This window comes from Cynocephalus volans, chromosome 7 (genome assembly GCF_027409185.1).
Source record: "Cynocephalus volans isolate mCynVol1 chromosome 7, mCynVol1.pri, whole genome shotgun sequence".
Taxonomy (NCBI): Eukaryota; Metazoa; Chordata; class Mammalia; order Dermoptera; family Cynocephalidae; genus Cynocephalus; species Cynocephalus volans.
In genome coordinates this window covers 106,114,348-106,133,969 of record NC_084466.1, presented here as the reverse complement: position 1 = coordinate 106,133,969, position 19,622 = coordinate 106,114,348, and the positions used below count along the sequence as shown (strand labels likewise).

General features: G+C 36.1%; 1 pseudogene; it reads right to left on the bottom strand.

Moving 5' to 3' along the window:
* LOC134381705 (DNA endonuclease RBBP8-like) overlaps positions 1–13,869 on the bottom strand; it is a 77,233-nt pseudogene extending 63,364 nt beyond the window's left edge.
* Positions 13,870–19,622: the final 5,753 nt, after the last annotated feature.

The window sequence follows — 19,622 nt, the reverse complement described above, 5'->3', positions numbered from 1 at the left end:
TCCTTCTTTTTAGAATTCTCTTATTTCCACAACACTCCCCAAATCTGGCTACATTGTATTCAACTATCCATACTCAGATCAAGTGTTACTTTTTCCAGGAATGTGTTCTTGATTTCTCACCTCCATCAATTTGGGTTAGATGGACTTCTTTTTACACTGCTCTATAGCAAAGCTTTGGAAAACTTCTTCTATAGAGCCAAATGATAAATATTTAAGGCTTTGAGTGTAGTGGGCTGATGGTGGCCCCTAAAAATATGTGTTCACATCCTAATGCCAGGAACCTGTGAGTGTATTGAAAAAGGGGCCCAACACAAAGAGCTGGCAAATGTTTGAGGTGATGGATATGCTAAATACATTGCATACTGTATAAATGTACCCAAACATCACATTGTACTCCATAACTATATACAATTGTTGTGGGTCAGTTAAGACAAAATAAACTAAAAAGAAAAAAATTCAGAGACAGAAGTAGATTTGAGGTTACCAGAAATGAGGGGTTTGGGAATGAGGAGAGGGAAGATGAGGAATAATAGAAAGTTATTGCTTAATGGTTACAGCATTTATGTTTGGGATGACAAAAAATTTTAGAAATAGAGGTAATGTTTACACAGCATTGTGAATGTAATTAATTGTACACAATTGTATGCTTAAAAATGCTTAAAATGGCAATCCTTATGTTATATACCTTTTATCACAACACACAAAAAAAGAGAGAGAACAAAAAAGTTTCCTTGCACATGTAATTAAGTGTAATTAAGTTAAAGACCTTGAGATGAGGAAATAATTCTGAATTATTTGAGTACAGCCTACGTGCAATAACAAGTGTCCTTATAAATAAAAGAAACACAGCAAAGAAGACAGATAGAAGAGAAGCAAGCAATGTGACCACAGAGTCAGAGAGTGGAGTGATGCAGCCATTAATCAAGGAATGCCCACAGCCACCAGAAGCTGGATGAGGTAAAAGATTCATTCTTCCCTAAAGCCCCCAGAGGAAGTGTGTCCCTGTGGACAACTTGATTTTGGACCTTTGGCCTTCAGAAATGTAAGAGAATCAATTTCTCTTATTTTAGACACCCACTTTCTGACAATTTGTTATAGCAGATGCAAAAGTGATGCAGGGAACCATATAATCTCAGACCCAACTACTCAACTCTGCCACAGTAGTGTGAAAGCTGCCACATGTAAGCAGATAGGCATGACTGTGTTCTCACAATAACTTTATTTACAAAAATAGATCATGGGACAGATTTGGCCCACAGGCTGTAGTTTGCCAAACCATATTATAGTCCAGTGATTGTCATACCTGTTTATCACTCTTCTAAAATATAAGCATATTGAAAGCAAGAAGTATGTCATATCTTAGTAGCTCTAATGGAAAAGTCTCATACTTTAATTCCAATAGTGATCAGGTAAATAAATGAATGAAGCAGGCTGGATGAAAAAGAGAAAGTGTCATCTAACAGGGACAACTTCTACTTGGCTCCTGGTAATTATTCCAGAGTAGCTTTAAAAAAAGAAAAAATTAGGCCAGAGAGAGCACTCCTGAGGCCCTAGGCAAGGAGCCAAGGGCCACACCCCCTCTGCCTGGAAGCAGGCAGAAGAGCACAGCCAGGGTCCTAGGCAAGGAGCTGAGGGCAGTATCCCCATCAAAAAGCAGGCAAGAGAGCACACCAAAAACACCACTTCAACATGGGTGGCCCAACACAGCCAACACCACAGCCACAGCTGCTGAAAAAAACAGCTCAATGCCATAGAAGCAGCCACTGCCACCATGCAGGCAGCCTACCAGACACTCAACTGTACCAACACAAGGAGAGTCATCAGTGGAGACTGGAAAAGGAAGAGATCATCTCTCTCCTCAAAGCCCACTCCAGAGTAATAGAAGAAGCAACGGCTCTATGAGATGACCTGATATCAACATAGAGATACCAGAAGTACAAAAAACCAAGAAAATAAGACACCACCAAAAGAATACAGTAATTCTCAAATAGCAGACCCTATAGAGAAGAAAACCCTTTGAATGACTGAAAAAGAATGCCAAACAACAATCTTAAGGAAACGCACTGAGACCCAAGAAGACCCAGACAACATAATGAAATAAGGAGAAAAAAAAAAATCCAGGATATGAAGGAAGAAATTTACAAAGAAATTCATATCTTATAAAAGAATATAGTGGAACTCATGGAACTGAAAGATTCACTAAATGAAGTAAAAACCACAACCAATAGCTCAAGCAGAAGAAAGAATTTCTGAACTTGAAGATAGTCTTCTTGAAATAACCCAGGTGGACCAAAAAAAAAAAAAAAAAAGGAAAAAAGAATTTTAAAAAATGAAGAAAATCTAAGAGAGCTAGCAGACAACCTTAAGCACACAAACATTTGAATCATGGTTGTTCCAGAAGAGGAGAAGAAAGGAGAAGGCATGGAAAACCTATTCAATGAAATAATAATGAAAAACTTCCCAGGTATAGGGAGAGACATGGACCTTCAGATTCAGGAGGTTCAAAGATCCCCAACAAGATTCAACCCAAGAAGTTCCTCTCCCAGACACATTATAGTCAAATCTGGCAAAGCTCAAAGACGAAGAGGGAATCTTAAAAGAAGCAAGAGAAAAGTGTCAAATCACTTATAAGGGAACCTCTATCAGACTAACAGCAGACTTCTCAACAAAAACTCTATATGCCAGAAGAAAATGGAATGATATATTCAAAATGCTAAAAGAAAGAAAAAAAAAAAACCTGCCAGCCAAGAATAATATATCCAGAAAGACTATTCTTCAGAAAAGAGAGAAAAGTGGTATATTTTCCAGATAAACAAAAGCTGCGGGAGTTCATCACCACATGACCAGCCCTACAAGAAATCCTCAAGGGAGTCCTGCATCTAGAATCTGAAAAATGATAATCACTACCATGAATACACAAGAAAGAACAAAACAGACAGACAGAACAAAAATGTAAATGAGAAATGGAAACTAAATCTTACCACTGCAAAAAGCCATATGATAATGCAATAATGCCCCTACTTTATTTCTAATTTTAGTAATTTCAGTCTTTACTCTTTTTTCTTGCTCAGTCTTCATAAAAGTTTGCAAATTTTGTTGATCATTTTAAAGAATTAACTTTTGGTTTTGTTGATTTTCTCTACTGTTTTTTAATTCCCTATTTCATATATTTCTGTTGTAATCCTTGTTATTTCCTACTTATATTTGCTTTTGGTTTAGATTGCTCTACTTTTTCTATTTTCTTAAGATAGACGTTTACATTACTGATTTGAGATTTTTTCTTATTTTTAATATAGGTGTTTAGAAGTATAGATTTTCCTCTAAGCACTGCATGAGCCCTGTATCCTATAAATATTGATACATTGCACTTTGATCTTTGTCTCAAAGTACTCTCTAATTTCCCTGTGATTTTTCTTTTAGCCCATTGTTTATTTAGGAGAATGTTGCTTAATTTCAACACATTTGTGAATTTCCTAAATTTCCTTCTGTTATTGTGGTCAGAGAACAAATTTTCTAAGATCTTTGTCTTTTTTTTTAAAAAAAAGGAAAATTTAAGCAAAAAAAGTTCGTGGAAAGATTTCCATTGTCTTTCAATTCTCTTTTGCCAGAAACTTTCTGAAGCTGCCTTGTGTTTATATTCTGTTTTACTGATTTTTTAAGCAATTTATGTTGCTAAACTTAGATATTTAATTTCTGTTCTTGATTACTTTTCATTAAGAGGACTTGTTGATTTGCTTAGAAATTAATTTGCCTTTGAAAAGTTTATTCATCTTCCTCTGTTGAAATTAGTTTGATACTTGCATGCTTTTGGAAGACTTTAGAGAACTATTTTAAATAACTGTAAAGATCATAAAATGAAATATGTATATTTTAATAAGTTTTACATCTCCTGTTTTTGTGAAAATGAGAAACCCTACTTTCTACAGAGTATTTTGTTACTCGTCTCTTACTCACTTTATGTATTTGTTATTTGAACAAATAAATGTGCATATCCTTGTTAAAAAAATAAATAAACAAATATATACCTTATTAATGTTAAAAAAAAGAACTCAGTTCGAAAAAAAATTAAGCCAAATAAAACATATCTGGGGTTCAAATTTATTCTCTGGGCCACAAGCTTGCAAGTTTGCATAATCAGTGCCTGGCACAACGCATAGTAAGTACTTAGCCAAATAAATTAACATACTCACAAACATTCTAACTCTAATGAAGATATTGTAAAGGAATTAACTGGGATATAAATTTAGCTGCATATGACAGAGGCAAAAAGCATTGATGTTTTAAACCATAAAAAATAAAGTAGATTTTTTTTCTCAAGTAAAAGTCTGAGCTGGTATGTGGCTCTGCTTCCTTAAAATGTGGGACCAGGCTCCTTTTGTACTCCCCTTTTCCTAAGCCACCTTTGTCCACATAGCACCAGATGGTATACCACCACATGTTTATTCCAACTAGTGGGAAGAAGGAAAGGGGAGGGAAGAGCAGATCCCTTTGAAGACTCAACCAGGATGTCATCCACAACTTTTTGCTCACATCCAATGGTTAAAATATCCATACCTAGCTGCAAAGGATACTGGAGAATGTAGTCTTTATTCTGGGCAGCCATTTACCCAGTTAGAGGGTAGCATTTTTTTAGTATGGGAGAAGGGGAGAATGGATATTGGGGGATAGTAGTAAGTATGTAGCGAAACCAATGAAATAATTGTATATTGAGAGCAATATAGAAATCTTGTTTAAAAAGTTCAACACATCAGTCAAGCCCATGTTCCTACTGCAACAACTAGAAAAGGCCAAATGAATTGCAAGAGTCATATTTTTAAAAGCATCAGAGAACTGTGGAAGCAATGAGGACTGTCTTAGTCTGCTCAGGATGTCATAACAAAATATCATAGACTGGGTGGCCTACACAACAGAAATTTATTTTCTCACAGTTCTGGAGGCTGGAAGTCTGAGATCAGGGTGCCAGCCTGGACTGGTTCCCATGAGGGCTCTCTTCCTCACTTGCAGATGGCTGCCTTCTTGCTGTGTTCTCCCTTAGCCTTTCCTTAGTGTGTGTACATAGTTAGAGAGAGAGAGTGGAAGTTTCTGATGTCTCTTCTTATAAGGGCACTAATGCCAACATGAGGGTCCCACCCTGATGACCTCATCTAACCCTAATCACCTTCCACATGTCCCATCTCCAAATACTACCATATTGGAGATTAGGGCTTTGATAAATGAATTGGGAGAACACATTCAGTCCATAACAAGGACTAAATGAATGAAATAAATTCACAGAGAGTGAAGCTCTTTTTCAGATGAACTCTCCATCAGTAGCCGTTCTTTCCTTGAAGGCATTTGCTGATCCTGGGTGCCGGAGGAAGGTCTGGATTAGCCAAGGCAGAAAGGCTCTGAAAAAATAAAAAGAGAAGACAGTAAGCCTTCAGTGACCACATGAGCTGGAGCGAAAAATTAGAGACTTGAGGAGCCCCAAATGTACAGTGAATTCTGGAACTAAGTGGGAGGATTGGGAATTAGGCTAAAGCCTTCTAAAAAGCAAGGTGAAATCTCCTGCAATTTCACGTACTTAGGAATAACGACCAGCCCGGGGAAGGGTCCTGTTTCAAGCACATAGTTGGTCCCCACATCAAGATATCTGCCAGATTTGGAGCTGTGTTTCAGTGAGGTTGGGGTGAGTGGGGAGGTCGGAAACCTGAGCTATGAGTATCTGAATGGCAGAGTTCAATCTCCTACAGGTATTTTCCTTTTGAAAGAATTTTCTTAAGGTGTAATTGACATACTATAAACTGCACCCATTTTAAGTGCACAGTTCAAACAATGCATTTTGACACATGCAACGACCACCAAATTTAAGATACAATTCCATCACCTCCCCAAATTCTCTTCTGTCTCTTTGCAGTCATTGTGTCTGCTACCTACCCCTAGACCCGGGAAACTATTAATCTGTTTTCTGGCAGTATAAATTAGTTGTGCTTAGTTGTGCCTTCCTAGAATTTCATATAAATGAAATTTCATGAAATATGTACTCTTTCATGCCTGGCTTCTTTCATTCCCATAATGCTTTTGAGATTCATCCACGTTTTGCAGGTATAAGTTTTTTGTTCCATTCGTTGCTGAATACATGTGTGTGCTGTGCATTTTCCTGTTGAACATTTGGACTGCTTCAAGTTTTGACCATAATGAATAGAGAAATTTTGAACATTTACGTATAAGTGTTTTATCAACATAAGTTTTCATTTTTGGGGAGTGAATACCAAGAAGTGAAATTGCTGGGTTATATAGTAAGTATATTTTTAACATAATGAAAAACAATCAAATTATTCTCCAGAGTGTTTGTATTCATTTTACATTCTCACCAGCCATTGGTAAGAGTTCCATTTGCTCCACATATCCTCCAGCATTCAATATTCTGACTTCCTAATCTGAGCCATTCTAGTGGATGTGTTAATGGTATCTCCTTATGGTTCTAATTTGCATTTACCTGTTGATAAAAGATGATTTTCTATGTGTCCATTGCCCAATCATATATCTTCTTTTGTAAAGTATCTATTTCAATCTTTTCCTCATTTTTAAGATACTTTACATGTATAATATGTATATATTGCATATATGTATACGTTATATATACACACACACATTCTGGACACAAACCTTTTGTCAGATATATGCATTGCTAATACCTTCTCTTTTGGTATAGTTTGTCTTTGCACTTTCTTAATGTTGTCTTTCAAATATTAGAAGTTTAAAATTTTGATGAAGATTATCAATTTTTTCATATTTAGTGCTTTTTATGTTCTAATAAATCGTTACCTACCTCAAGGTTATAAATATTTTATCTGATGTATTCTAGAAGTTTTATAGTTTTAGTTTATCTATTTAGTCCATAATTCATTGAGTTAATTTTTTGTGTATGGCATGAGGCAAGGGTCAAATTTCATTTTTTATTGTGGGAATACAATTCCTATAGTAACATTTGTGAAAAAAAAACCCTATTCTTTCCTAACTAAACTGTGTTGCCACCTTTGTCGATAATCTATTAATAATATATATGTTCTATTTTTGAACTCTACATTCTGTTTCATTCTTATGTCAATACCATACCATATGTAGCTGTATTGGGGTTCTCTGGAGAAACAAAACCATAGGCAATACACACATGCACGCAATATATATATATATATATATATATACATATGCATATATATGTAAATGTATGTGTGTATATACATACATGCACATATATGAAGAGATTTATTATAAGGAATTGGTTGACGTGAGTATGAGGGCTGACACGTCCCAAGAGCTGCAGTTGGCAAGCAGGAGACCCAGGAGAGCTGATTGCGTAGTTCTGATCCAAAGGTCAGAAGGCTTGAGACCCAAGAAGAGCCAATGTTTCAGTTCTATTCTGAAGGCATGGGGGAAAAAATGATGTCCCAGCTCAAAGGCAGTTAGGCTAGAGGAATCCCCTCTGGTCCATTATGAGATAGTTTTTGTGTATGCCATGAGATAAGGGTCAGATTTTATTTTTTTTATTTGGGAATACAGTTGCTAAAGAACCATTTTTGAAAAAAAAACACCATTTTATAGTAAATTACTTTGCCACTTTTGTTGACAGTTAATTCTACATTAACTATTTTTGAACTCTATATTATGATATTATGTCTATTTTTGAACTCTACATTATGTTTCATTGATCTTTATACCAATATCACACCATATGTAGCTTTATAGCAAATCTTGAAATCAGTTAAAGTCTTCCAAGTGAATACTTTTTCTAAATTATTTGACTATTCTAGGCCCATTGCCTTTTCATATAAATTTTTCAGTCTGTCAACTTTATATTTAATCTACAAATCCATTTGCAGAGAAAAACTATCTTGACAATATTGAACATTCAAGTCCATGAACATACATATTTCTCCATTTATTTAGGTGTTTCTTAATTTTTTTCAGCAATGCATTTTTAGTTTTTATTTTATGCACAAGTCTTACTCAAATTTATTAAATTTATCCTTAAGCATTCCATGTTTTTGATGCTATTGGAAATGGTTCTTTAAAAAAAAGTTAGGATCTACTTCTGAAATGGCAGAACAAGGGCCTCTGAAAATCTGCTTCTCCATAAAAGCAATGAGAACACTGGCCAAAACTTTCAAAATCAATTTTTTCATAACTCTGAAAATTAAATGAAGTCTTGCAACAATCTGAGGAGTGTTTATTTAAGAAAAACAGCTGAATTTTTGTAGAACAGTGAGTTTTGTGGCACTTTAACTTGCCTTACTCCGATCACCCTCTCCCCAGCTTCATGGTAATCTTGAAAACCAACAGTCTGACAACTATGGTATCAGCCACTGGAGGGTCAGTATGAGTTTGGAGCTCCCCAAAATCCCATCCCTAGAGAATTTTCACTATTTGACCTGTATAGCAACTTGCTGAATAAGCTTAATATTCAGGGCTTGTCCTTATTTGATCTGATTCAGAGGTCACTCTGCAAAAAGCCCTACCATCAGGCATTTGTTACGAACACTGACAATTTTTAACATCACATATGCCTAAGGCAGCATTACAAACTGAAGGTTACAATAAGCTGAACAAAAACTTAGATAAAACTAAGGAATGAGATGTCCATAGCGGCCTTTGAAAACCAACTAGGAATGTAGTATGTCATGCACATGCCTAGGGCTATGAGCATGTCCAAGGCTGTGTGCATTCCCAGTGCAGGCCTGAGAAGGATCTAAGCTTTTATCTCTGGCTAATATTGAGGCTCTGTGCAAGTAGGAAATGAAGGCTATGGCAGGGTTGTATACTCTGCTGGAGCAGTGAAGGCATGATCCAATATGCTGAGCACATCAGCAAAGGCTGGAAGTCTTACAGACTCAAGGCATTTAAGGAAATCTCTGTCTAATCATTAGCGGACCACTAAGCTAACTGAGCAAAGACTTCAGTGACTGCACATGACAAAACATACAGATGTTACAGAATTGTACTGGAAAGTCACTCAACAAAGAAACAGCAATAAAGCAACAGCAACAACAATGATCATTGTGGGAGAGGGTTCTGATTTCCAGAACTGACACATAATGTTACTTAAAATGACCAGCTTTCAACAAAAAATTACAGAACATGCAAAGAAACAAGAAAGTTGGCCCATATTTAGATAAAAAAGTGGTCAATAAAAATTATACTTCAACTGAGATGTTGAGCTTACTACACAAATACTTATGTTATCTATTACATGCTGAAACAACTAAATGAAATTATGTCTACATAATAGAGGAAAACAGGAGAATAATGTTTCACCAAATAGAATATATTAAGAGGTGGAAATCATTTAAAGAAAACAAGTAAGTAGAAATTCTGGAGTTGAAAAATGCAATAACTAAAATAAAAAATTCACTAGAAGGACTCAATAACAGGTTGGAACTGGCAGAAGAAAGAATTAGCAAACTTGATGATAGGCCAATTAAAATTATGAGAAATCAAAGGATAAAATAAAGTAGAAAAATAAATAGAGTCTCAGAAAACTATGGGACACCATCAAGCATATCAACATACACATAGCAGAAATCCCAGGAGTGGGAAGTGATAGAAGGCATGTTTGAAGAAATAATGATGAACATCTTCTCAAACCTAATTAAAAACATTAATCTGCACATGCAAGAAGCTCAACAAACTCCCAGCAGGATAAATTTAAAGAATTCCACACCTAGATGCATCATAGTCAAACTGTCATAAGACAGAGACAAAGAGACAACCTTAAAATCAGTAAGGGAAAATGGACTCATCACATAAAGAGAACTTGGAAGAATCTTCTAGGACTGAGGGGGAGTGCCCATTGAAGAATAAATTTTCCTATCATAGAGGCGAGCATTCAATCCTCATTGAAGAATTTTGCCCACTGAATGGCAGAGAAGTTCACTGAGTTATCTGGACCAGACTTGGTTCACAATCTCTGGAAAGCAACAAACAACCTTCTGGGATTCAGATGAGCAGAGTCTGGTGGACAGGCAATGCAGAGGGACCTGGGGTGCCACTTCCAGCATAACTCCATAAATGCATTGTGTATATTGGAGGACCCCAGTGAGGTGGTCACTAGACCCAGGACAGAGGTGCAAGTCACTGAGAGATTGTATGCTCTCCTTTGCAGGAGGGGCAGAGCTCGGCTAAGACGTTTCCATGCATATTTAGCTGACAGGCTATGCAGCAGGAGTAAGAAGAAACAAAACAGCAGCAAACCGGACCAGGAAGAGAAGCCTCCTTTTTACCTGCAATCTTCCTCTTTTACCTGCAGTCTACCTTCAGTACCTGCTACTGACAGAGCTTAATATTGTGCTCACTGCATAGGAGAAATGCTAATAAAGAGTCCAGCCCATTATTACACAGCACATACTGAAGGATGAATTTGTTTTTGAGAGGCAACAAATTGATAACTTGTGTAATTATGATATATCTTGGCTTGATTTTCTTTGTGTTTCTCTCACTTGAGTTTATTGTCTTTATTTAATCTGATTGCAAGATCACTGTGAAAACAGTTTTTGGTTCTGTCGATTTATAGTTTTTATCAAATTTTGAAAAATCTCAACCATTACTTTTTCAAGTTTTTTTTTTTCAAAATTATAATTAGGTATCACCAAATAAAGTAAATAAATATACTAATTATCATGATTTGAGCATTACATATTGCACACAGGTATTGATATTCAACACTGTATCCCACAGATATGTACAATCATGTTCCAATAAATAAAGAAATTTAAAATAAATAATTAGTTAAATGGAAGAAAAATTCAAGTTAGATCGCAAAATGAAAACACCTTATTTTTTCTTGCAAAAGCAAGAAAATATAACAAACACATCTACATTTAAATAGTTGTTTGTATGGTGGGCAAATGCCATTTAGAAACATTTTCAATAGAAAACTGATTTATAAATCAACTTACAGAAGATCAAAAAATCAAGGCTTATACCAACTTTAACTATAAATAACTAAAAAGGGAAAAATTATCCTCTATCCTTCTGTTTTTGCTTCTACATCTATCTCTTCTGCTCTTTGCCTTTTGGAGAAAGGCTGCCATCTTTTTGGATGAGGGAAAAGATCAAGATCTCCTTTAATGTAACCTCCTTCCATACACGTCTGAGTGGAAGGAAAACCAACTTCCCAGAAGTTCTCTGGTGTGTTGGGTGGATTGCAGAGGAATCGGTGTCTTGAGAAGAAAGCCAACTTCTTTTCTCTTTTTTCTGCAGGCATATCTGCATGTTAAATTTCACATTCCTTACATGTGTGCTTAAGCAATTTTCTTCTTTTTTCTGAACCACTTCAATATGACAGAAATTTTATAAGCTAGTTTCTCTTTCATCATCTTTAAACTATGGCTCCAAAAATGCTTTTTGCTTGACTTTTATCTTGTTTATCTCCATGTGTGTTTGGTTTCTTTGTGGCAGCAGACAGTTCCTCCTCTTCATCTGCTTCTTGGGGGAAACTATCTGCCAAACAGGTTTCATATTCTTCACACATTGTCTAATCACATATCTTCCGAGCTGTCATTCATTTGTCTTTCCCCACTTGGACTTTTCTCTCTTCTGTTCTTGCTTCTTCATTTTTAAAAGCACAGTTTCAGTAACCACTGTACAGTCTGTGTCCACTCTCTCTCCTGCTAATCTTGACTGACCATATATTACAGTAATATCCATCTCATACTGAGAAAGGTCTGCTGCTAGATCCACACTCCACTGGATGTTTTCAAAGGATACCTCTTGGCTGTTTTGCAGAGACTTTGTTTTAGCAACTCTATATGGATTTCACCGACAACTGCTGCGAGTATGCATCCTCTGTGGACTGACCTGGTTTTTATTTTTACTGGCTCATGAGAACGAGCACCCTTCATGTCATCAAAAAGATTCTCTGTCTCCAAACTTTCATGTGGACATAGAGGGATTTTGAAGACAGAATTTTCTTCTTTTATTTGTAATGGTGTCTTATTGTCTGGAGAGAATTTACTCGAGGGCTGGAGGAGGATGTACTTCTGTAAACAGAGTTGTTCTGGGGAATCACTGGGTAACATGAAGCTCCCACCCAAAGCTTTACAGCTTGAGGAGGAGCCCTTTGAATGGGCTTCAGACCTTCATAAAGAGTCACTTGCCAGGGCTGGCCTGTGGCTCACTTGGGAAAGTGTGGTGCTGACAACACCAAGTCAAGGGTTAAGACTCTCTTACCGGTCATCTTTTAAGACAAAAAAAAAAAAAAAAAAAAAAAAAAAGAGTCACTTGCCTAAACCTGTTTTTAGAGGTCTCACTTCCTTGGCTTTTCTTTTCTTTTCTTTTTTTAAAGATGACCGGTAAGGGGATCTTAACCCTTGACTTGGTGTCATCAGCACCACGCTCTCCCAAGTGAGCCATGGGCTGGCCCTCTTGGCTTTTCTCTTGATGCTGAATAGCTGCAAACTGATCAGACAGATCCAGAGGTTTATCCATTGTTCAGTCCCCATTCATGGAATATTGACCATCTATTGGAAAGGGAAAAGCATTTTCTTTATCAAAGGAGGTTTGGGGGCAGCTTACTTCATGTTCACTTTCTTCCTCCATTTTCTTCCCTTTGGATGTTCTGTCTCCCAATAATTTTAGGGGCACCAAATGTTTATCAGTAATAGTATCTTTAATGTGATCAGTACTATCCTGTTCACTTGTGGATTCACTTATATTTTTATTTAAGTATCTGCTTATTAGAAGATGACAGGCTAATAATCTTATTCACTTCAGACCCAAGACTACAATGTATGAAAAGTGCACTATTCAAATTTTGATCTCGTTTTCTCTGATCTAGAAATAGAAGTGTTGCTAAAAGGGGCTGTTTTCAGACTGTTTTTTCTGTCTCTAAAAGAGAAGGTGGCAAACTTGTACTCAAACCTAAACTACTTTTCACACCAGAGGTGGCTCCAAATACAGGAGATGACCCCCGAGTAGTTGATTCTTCTTGAGGAGGAGTTGTAGAAGTAGAATCTGCAAATCTTCACTATTTCTTGGAGATTCCTCAGAAGACTGTTTCTTGTGATCTCCTTCCAGACAGTGGTTGAGCTCATCACCAAAAGGGCTCATGGGGGCTTGAGATTCAGATTTGTCTTGAACACTAAGTCCAAGTGTTTCAGCAACAACTGTAGCTAAATTAAAAGACGACTTATCAGTGGGATAACTGCTTGTTCCATGTGTTTTAGCCCTTGGTAATTAATTGACTTTGGTCACAAGTGTCAGCTACTAGAATTTCATTTGCATTAGAGTTATGTTGTGGATGAGTGGAAGCCTTGGAAATGTTTCTCAATTCATTTGCACACACAGAGTGCTCCAATTTAGTATGTGTTTATTCTGTGTATCGGACATGGAAATTCTCCTTTCTTCATAGCTGGTTCATGCCAGAAAATGAAAAAGCTGTTATTGGTGAATCTGGAAAAACATTTCCCCCCTATTCAAGCTCAGTTGCTTGATGCTGTTAATTATTCTCAATTTTCTGGGGCAGTTGCTCAGAAAGCTTTTTATTGTCTTCCTGTAGAGTATTTTTTTTTTTCATTCATAAGCTCTGGAATAAGTTTAAGATTCTGCTGTCAGATATTTTCAAACTCTTGCTGTTTTTTCTGAATATATTCTTCAGTTAGTGCACAGTAATCTTAATCCTGCTCAGAACCGATTTTCTAAAACTTTAATGGTTTCATGGAGGACTTTCCCTTGATCTCTTAGCTGTTGATTTTCAATGAAGAACTCTTCTAGTCTTTGCGCATCTCTTGTACTTCTTTATCATGATACTCTTTGTTTTGTCCAAAATTCCTTAAAGTCACTATATATATATGCAGAACCAGGGCTTCCACAGCGGCTTCCAGAGATATCCATCTTACTTAGCACATCCCACACTTCGATTCGTTTAATGTTTTCTGACTTTTTCCGTTACATTATATAGCTATGAAGTTGTCTTTAGACAGCTGAAATACAACTTCTAAGATAGGCTCCATTTTCTCAAAAGGCCCCGTGGGGCAACCTCCAGGGCAGTGAAGGGATGGTCCTCGAATATTTTGTTTGTTTGTTTGTTTCCTTTCTCTTCTAATGAGGCTTCAATTACATAAATGTTTGCCTGGTTGATATTGTCCCACAGGTCACTGATATTCTGTTCATTTTCCCATACTTCTTTCTCTTCTATATATTTGTATATTTTTGACTGACGTGTTCAAGTTCGCTGATATCTTTGTACTGCAGTGTATAATCAGCTAAGTTCATTCAGTGAGGTTTTATTTCACATATTGCATCTTCCAGGTCTAAAAGTTAAATTTGGTTCATTTTAAAAACCACTGTTCTCTCCTCATTATGTTTATATTTTAAGTCCTTAAGCATATTTTTAAAGGTATTTTAAAGTTCTCAATCTGCTAATCCCATCTTTTTTTCTTTATTTCTAAATCTGTTTCTACTGGCTGAATATTCTTTTGCTTATACACATCTTTTCTGTTTTGTAAATATGCCTAATAACTGTTAAATTAATTCTGGATACTGTGACGTTAAATTCTCAAACGTATGGATTTTCTTACCTTTCTTTAAAGTGTGTTAAATTTTGTTTTGGCAGTTGGTTAAATTATTTGCAGGTCATCTTGGTCATTTTAATCTTTATTTAAAAAATTTGTTACAGTGGGCTAAAGGGGCTAGTTTAGATCTACTATTAAAACACAATTATTTTGGGTCTCCACTGAATTCTCTTTGTGTTCAGCTGGGTTTTTCCACTCTGGATGATTGGAATAAAAATATCTTCCAGCCTTATATGAGCTCTGAGGTTGTTTAATTTGTAACAACCAAGTTTGTTCATTTTTGTGGCGTTTTACCATACATATATTTAGCTAAGTATTCACCTAAAGTCTTACAGGAATCTCTTTGCAGATTTTTGGACTTATTTTTGTGATTTGTCAGCTTCTTTCCGGAGCTCTGCTCTGAAAATGCCAGCAGCCTCAGCCTCCCCAAACTCCAATTTCTTGTCTCCTCAATTCAGTAATAGTGACATGTTCTACTTGGACTTCTCTGCCATGTTCCACAGTCCTGAAAGTCCTTCTAGGCAGAAAGTTGGCAAATATTAGGAATTATATTATTTATTTTCTCTCAGGGGTCATAGCCCTGCACAGCCTGTTTACAATATCTAGAAACAATGGTTATATCCATTTTGTCTAGTTTCTTTGTCCTAGCCAGAAGCAGAAGTTCCCTTTCCATAGTCTTCTGTGGCTAAGGAGACTGATGCTTGCCATACAGATTCACAGCCAAGAATCAGGATCACACAGGTCAGCTTTAATTCATATGGGATGGTATTAACCAACGGCATGAATAATAGGGGGCCCTAGTCTGCCCTCTGACTCCTAATGACTCACGTCCTTTTCACATGAAAAATAAACTCATTCAAGGACCAAAACCTCATCACATAACAGCATTCGTGGAAGCCCAGAATCTCATCATCTAAACTGTTTCCAGATGCAGGTTGCTATTCCTCAAGTATAGCTTCTAGAGTAGTTTCCCTTGATCTGAATAACTGTGAACTTAAGAGACAAGTTTTATATTCCCCAAATACCCAACTTGCAATGGTGAGGCAGGCATAAGAAAGCCACCCTGTACCCTCCCATTTAAAAAGAGGAAAATAGGAAGTAGAAAGGTATCATTGGTACATGGAAATTCTGAAATCCACCTAGGCACATTTTTCCAGTTGATTTTTTAAGACTCAATCCTATTACCACATGGAAATGATTCTTTATGGCATTTGGGTCCACTCTCTGGACTCTTAATTCCACCTCTAGATCATCCTTTCTCTTTCACAAATGGTAGCCCGTATTTGCAGCTCAGTAATTTATCTCAGCCTTCTTTCTGACTCTAGAAATTTTGGGGTCCAAAGATGTCTTGTCATTTTGTATTGTCTTGGTCCCTTTCAGTCCATGTACTATTGTCATTAGTACAATACTTTTAAACATTTTCTGGGTTTCCTATAAATCTTATTGACGTTTACTCCATTAGATAAAAGCCACACCCACAAATGTTTCTATTAGAAGCTCTTCTCAACTTTAGGCTTCTTCTGGGGCTGTCGGAGAACAACATTTCATTGTTTAACAGAGAGAATCGATGAAGCACATCCTTCGAATTCTTAAAATTTTTTTTTTCTCTCACTGAAAAGTTCCCTGAGACACTGCCTTAGATTTTTATGCACTCTAAACAAAAAATTTTACAGTTACACCATCTGCTTCATCTTTAGATTTTGTTTTTTCCTTAGAGTGCCCTAGATCGATATATGCCTGGAAGCCATTTCTTAATTTTAGCATTGTTTGCCATCTGTAAAATCTTGGAATAAGAAATAATTTTAATTTCAAATCTAGCACATACGGGCTTTTTTATCCTTCATAGTTCTTCCTTTAGCTTATTTATCTCTCTGCTCTTGTATTTTACTATGAGCAGTAAGTAGAAGCCAGGTGATACATTTAACACTCTGCCTTGAAATCCACTTAATGATTTCTTCTGATTCATTAGGCATATTTTATATTTTCCATGCTACCTCAGGCAGTGATACTGATGAGTTTCCCATCACTCCATAATAAACGTCTTCTTTTTTCTAGCCTCCAATAACATTTTCTTCACTTTTCTTTAATTTCTTATCTCATATTCTCATTGAGCGCCATCTAATTTTCATTAACTTTCTCAAATGGCTTTAGGTTTCACTAATAACCTCCTCAAGGTCCTTCTACCTCTTTCCACTGACTTGTTCCGACACTATCATCATATTTTTAGGTTTTTGTTATGGCAGGACTGCATTTTCAGTTATCAAAATCTAAATTTATTTAGTATTTATTGGTGCCGTGTAAAAAATATCACCCTGAAGCCCACAGTATTAAAACAACAAAAATAACTTCTTTCTAATGGTTTCTGTGGGTCAGGAATTCATTTTCTGCTTGATTGGTACAATCTGGCTCAGGTTCTCTCATGAGACTTTAGTCAGATGTTGGCTAGGGCTGCAGTCGTCTGAAGGTTTGACTGAGGTTGAGGACTTACAGAGATGGCAAGTTGATGCTGGCTGTTTTTTCCTTCCCATGCATGGGGCTGTTTGAGTGTTCTCACTATTTGGGGACTCATTTCTCCCATGGTGAGAAATCCTAGAGAAAAAGGTGAAGCTGCAACACCTTTTATGAGCTAGCTTCAGATTAAATTATACATCACCACTTCCCTAGTAAACTATTGTTTACACAAGTTCACTATGATTCAGTGTGAAAGGGACAACACAAGGTCATGAATACCAGGGGATGAAGATCACTAAAGACAATCGTGGGGACTCTGAAACACAGAGACTTGTATGCAGGAAATGTGTTTGAACATTGCCACAATGCCTGTGAGGGAAAGAAGAAACCAGCATTAATTAGGCTAAGGGAAAACTTGAAGTTTAATGCATTTTCAACAGTAGTCCCAGCCAAACCCCTGGGGAACCATGGAGCTGCAAAAGCCTTTCAGATGTGTCCTGAATTGAGGGCAGACTTTATACACCCACATTAAGTGATCATTAGATGTCGATTCTCCATGCAGAGGTGCATTAACCTTGAGCAAGCCATTGTCTTCATCCAAGGGTGATTCTTAGGGAGAGACCAAGCTATGACCTATCAGCATGCAATATTCCTGGCAAGAGGGGTAGGTACTTTGGTCTTGAAGGAGAGTCCTGGTGATGCACCACAGTAGCTACCGTACAATGAAAGCTAGAAGAAAACTGATAAAATCTTTAGAGAGCTAAAATAAAATAGCTGCTAGTGTCTATGTATTCAGTGAAAATATCTTTTAACGGTGACTGCAAAATAAGCATATTTTCAGACAAACAAAATTTAAAAAATGTTTAATATAAGGTCTTCCCTAAAAGTAATTTTAAAAAATATCTTCAGGCAAAGGAAAAATGATCCCAAAGAGAAATGTGAAAATGCAGGAGGAAATAAAGACCACCATAAAGAGAAACTAAATTGGTAAATATAAATGAGTAATAATTATACAAAATGATAGTCACACATCATCTGAAGTTTAAATTATATGTAGAGCATTATCACAAAAGTGGGAGACAGGTAACAGCAAAAGTAATAATTTGTATTAGTCTATTATAAGTCAAGGTTGTATGTTGTATATCTAGGAGAACTACTACATGAATAGCTAATGATATATAATTACAAGATAATAGAAGGGGTAATGGAATAATCACTTAAAAAGTTTGATTAGTCCTAACGAGGAAAAGGAAAATAGAAAAAGGAACATAAAGCAGGTGATGCTAATAGAAAAATGAATAGCAACATGGTATATATAAATCCAACTATGTCAGTAATTACATTAATAGTAAATTAACTCAATACACCAAGTAAAGATTTATGGTTGTCAGATTGAATTAAACAACCATATTGTGCCTATGAGAGTCACACTTTAAATATAAAAACACAGAAAGGTGACAGCAAAAGAAAAAAAAGGCCATCTAAACAAAAGAAAGGTGGTATACCAATACTAAAATCAGACGAAGTAGATTTAATTCAAAAAGAATTATAACAAAGATGGAGATTTCATAATCATAAAAAAGCCAATCCAGTAGGAAGCTATCACATCTTAAATTTGCATGAACTTCATAACAGAACTTCAAATATTGCTATGGTCTGAATGTTTGTGTCCACCCAAAATTCATATGTTGAAACCTAATCACAAATGTGATGGTATTGAGAAGTGGGGCCTTTGGGAGGTGACGAGATCAAAGAACAAAGTCTTCATGAATGGGATTAGTGCCATTATAAAAGAGGTCTTAGAAAGCTGCTTTGGCCCTTTCACCACATGAAGACACAGTGAAAAGGCGTCGTCTATAAGAAAATGGGCCCTCACCAGACACTACCTTTGCAACCACCTAGATCTTGGACTTCCCACCCTCCAGAACTGAGGGAAATAAATTTCTGTTGTTTATAAGCTTCCCGGATTATAATGTTTTGTTATAGCAGCCCTAACTGACTGAGATAAATATTAAATTAAAAACTGACAGAATTAAAAGAAACAATGGACAAATCCACACTCATAACGAAAAACTTCAGCATACTTCATTTAATAGTTCACAAAATAGCCTAGCAAAAAATCTGTAAAAACATAACACAATTGACCAACTTGACCTAACTGGCTTATGTAGAATACTGCATCAAACAATGATCAAATTCACCTTCTTTTCAACTGCAAAATTGTCTTTTACCAAAATCACAGTCTCAATAAATTTGAAAAAATTGGAATCATTCACGTGTGCTCTCTTTCCACAACAGAATCAAGGTAGAAATAACAAAAATATAACTAAAATAATGCCAACTGCTAAGTAATTAAACAATAAATTTTCAAATAAACTATCAATAAATAAAGACATCAAAATGCAAATTAGAAAATTTATGACTAAATCCTAATGAAGATACAACATATCAAAACTTATGCCACTCAGCTAAAGAAGTACGAAAAGCAGTGCATAAAAGGAACTATACTGTTTTAAATGCATATGAGTATATTAGAAAAGAAGAAAGACTAAAATTAACCATTTAACCTTCATTCTCAAGCAGCTAAAAAAAAGAAGCAAATTTATTTAAGGATGGTAAAAG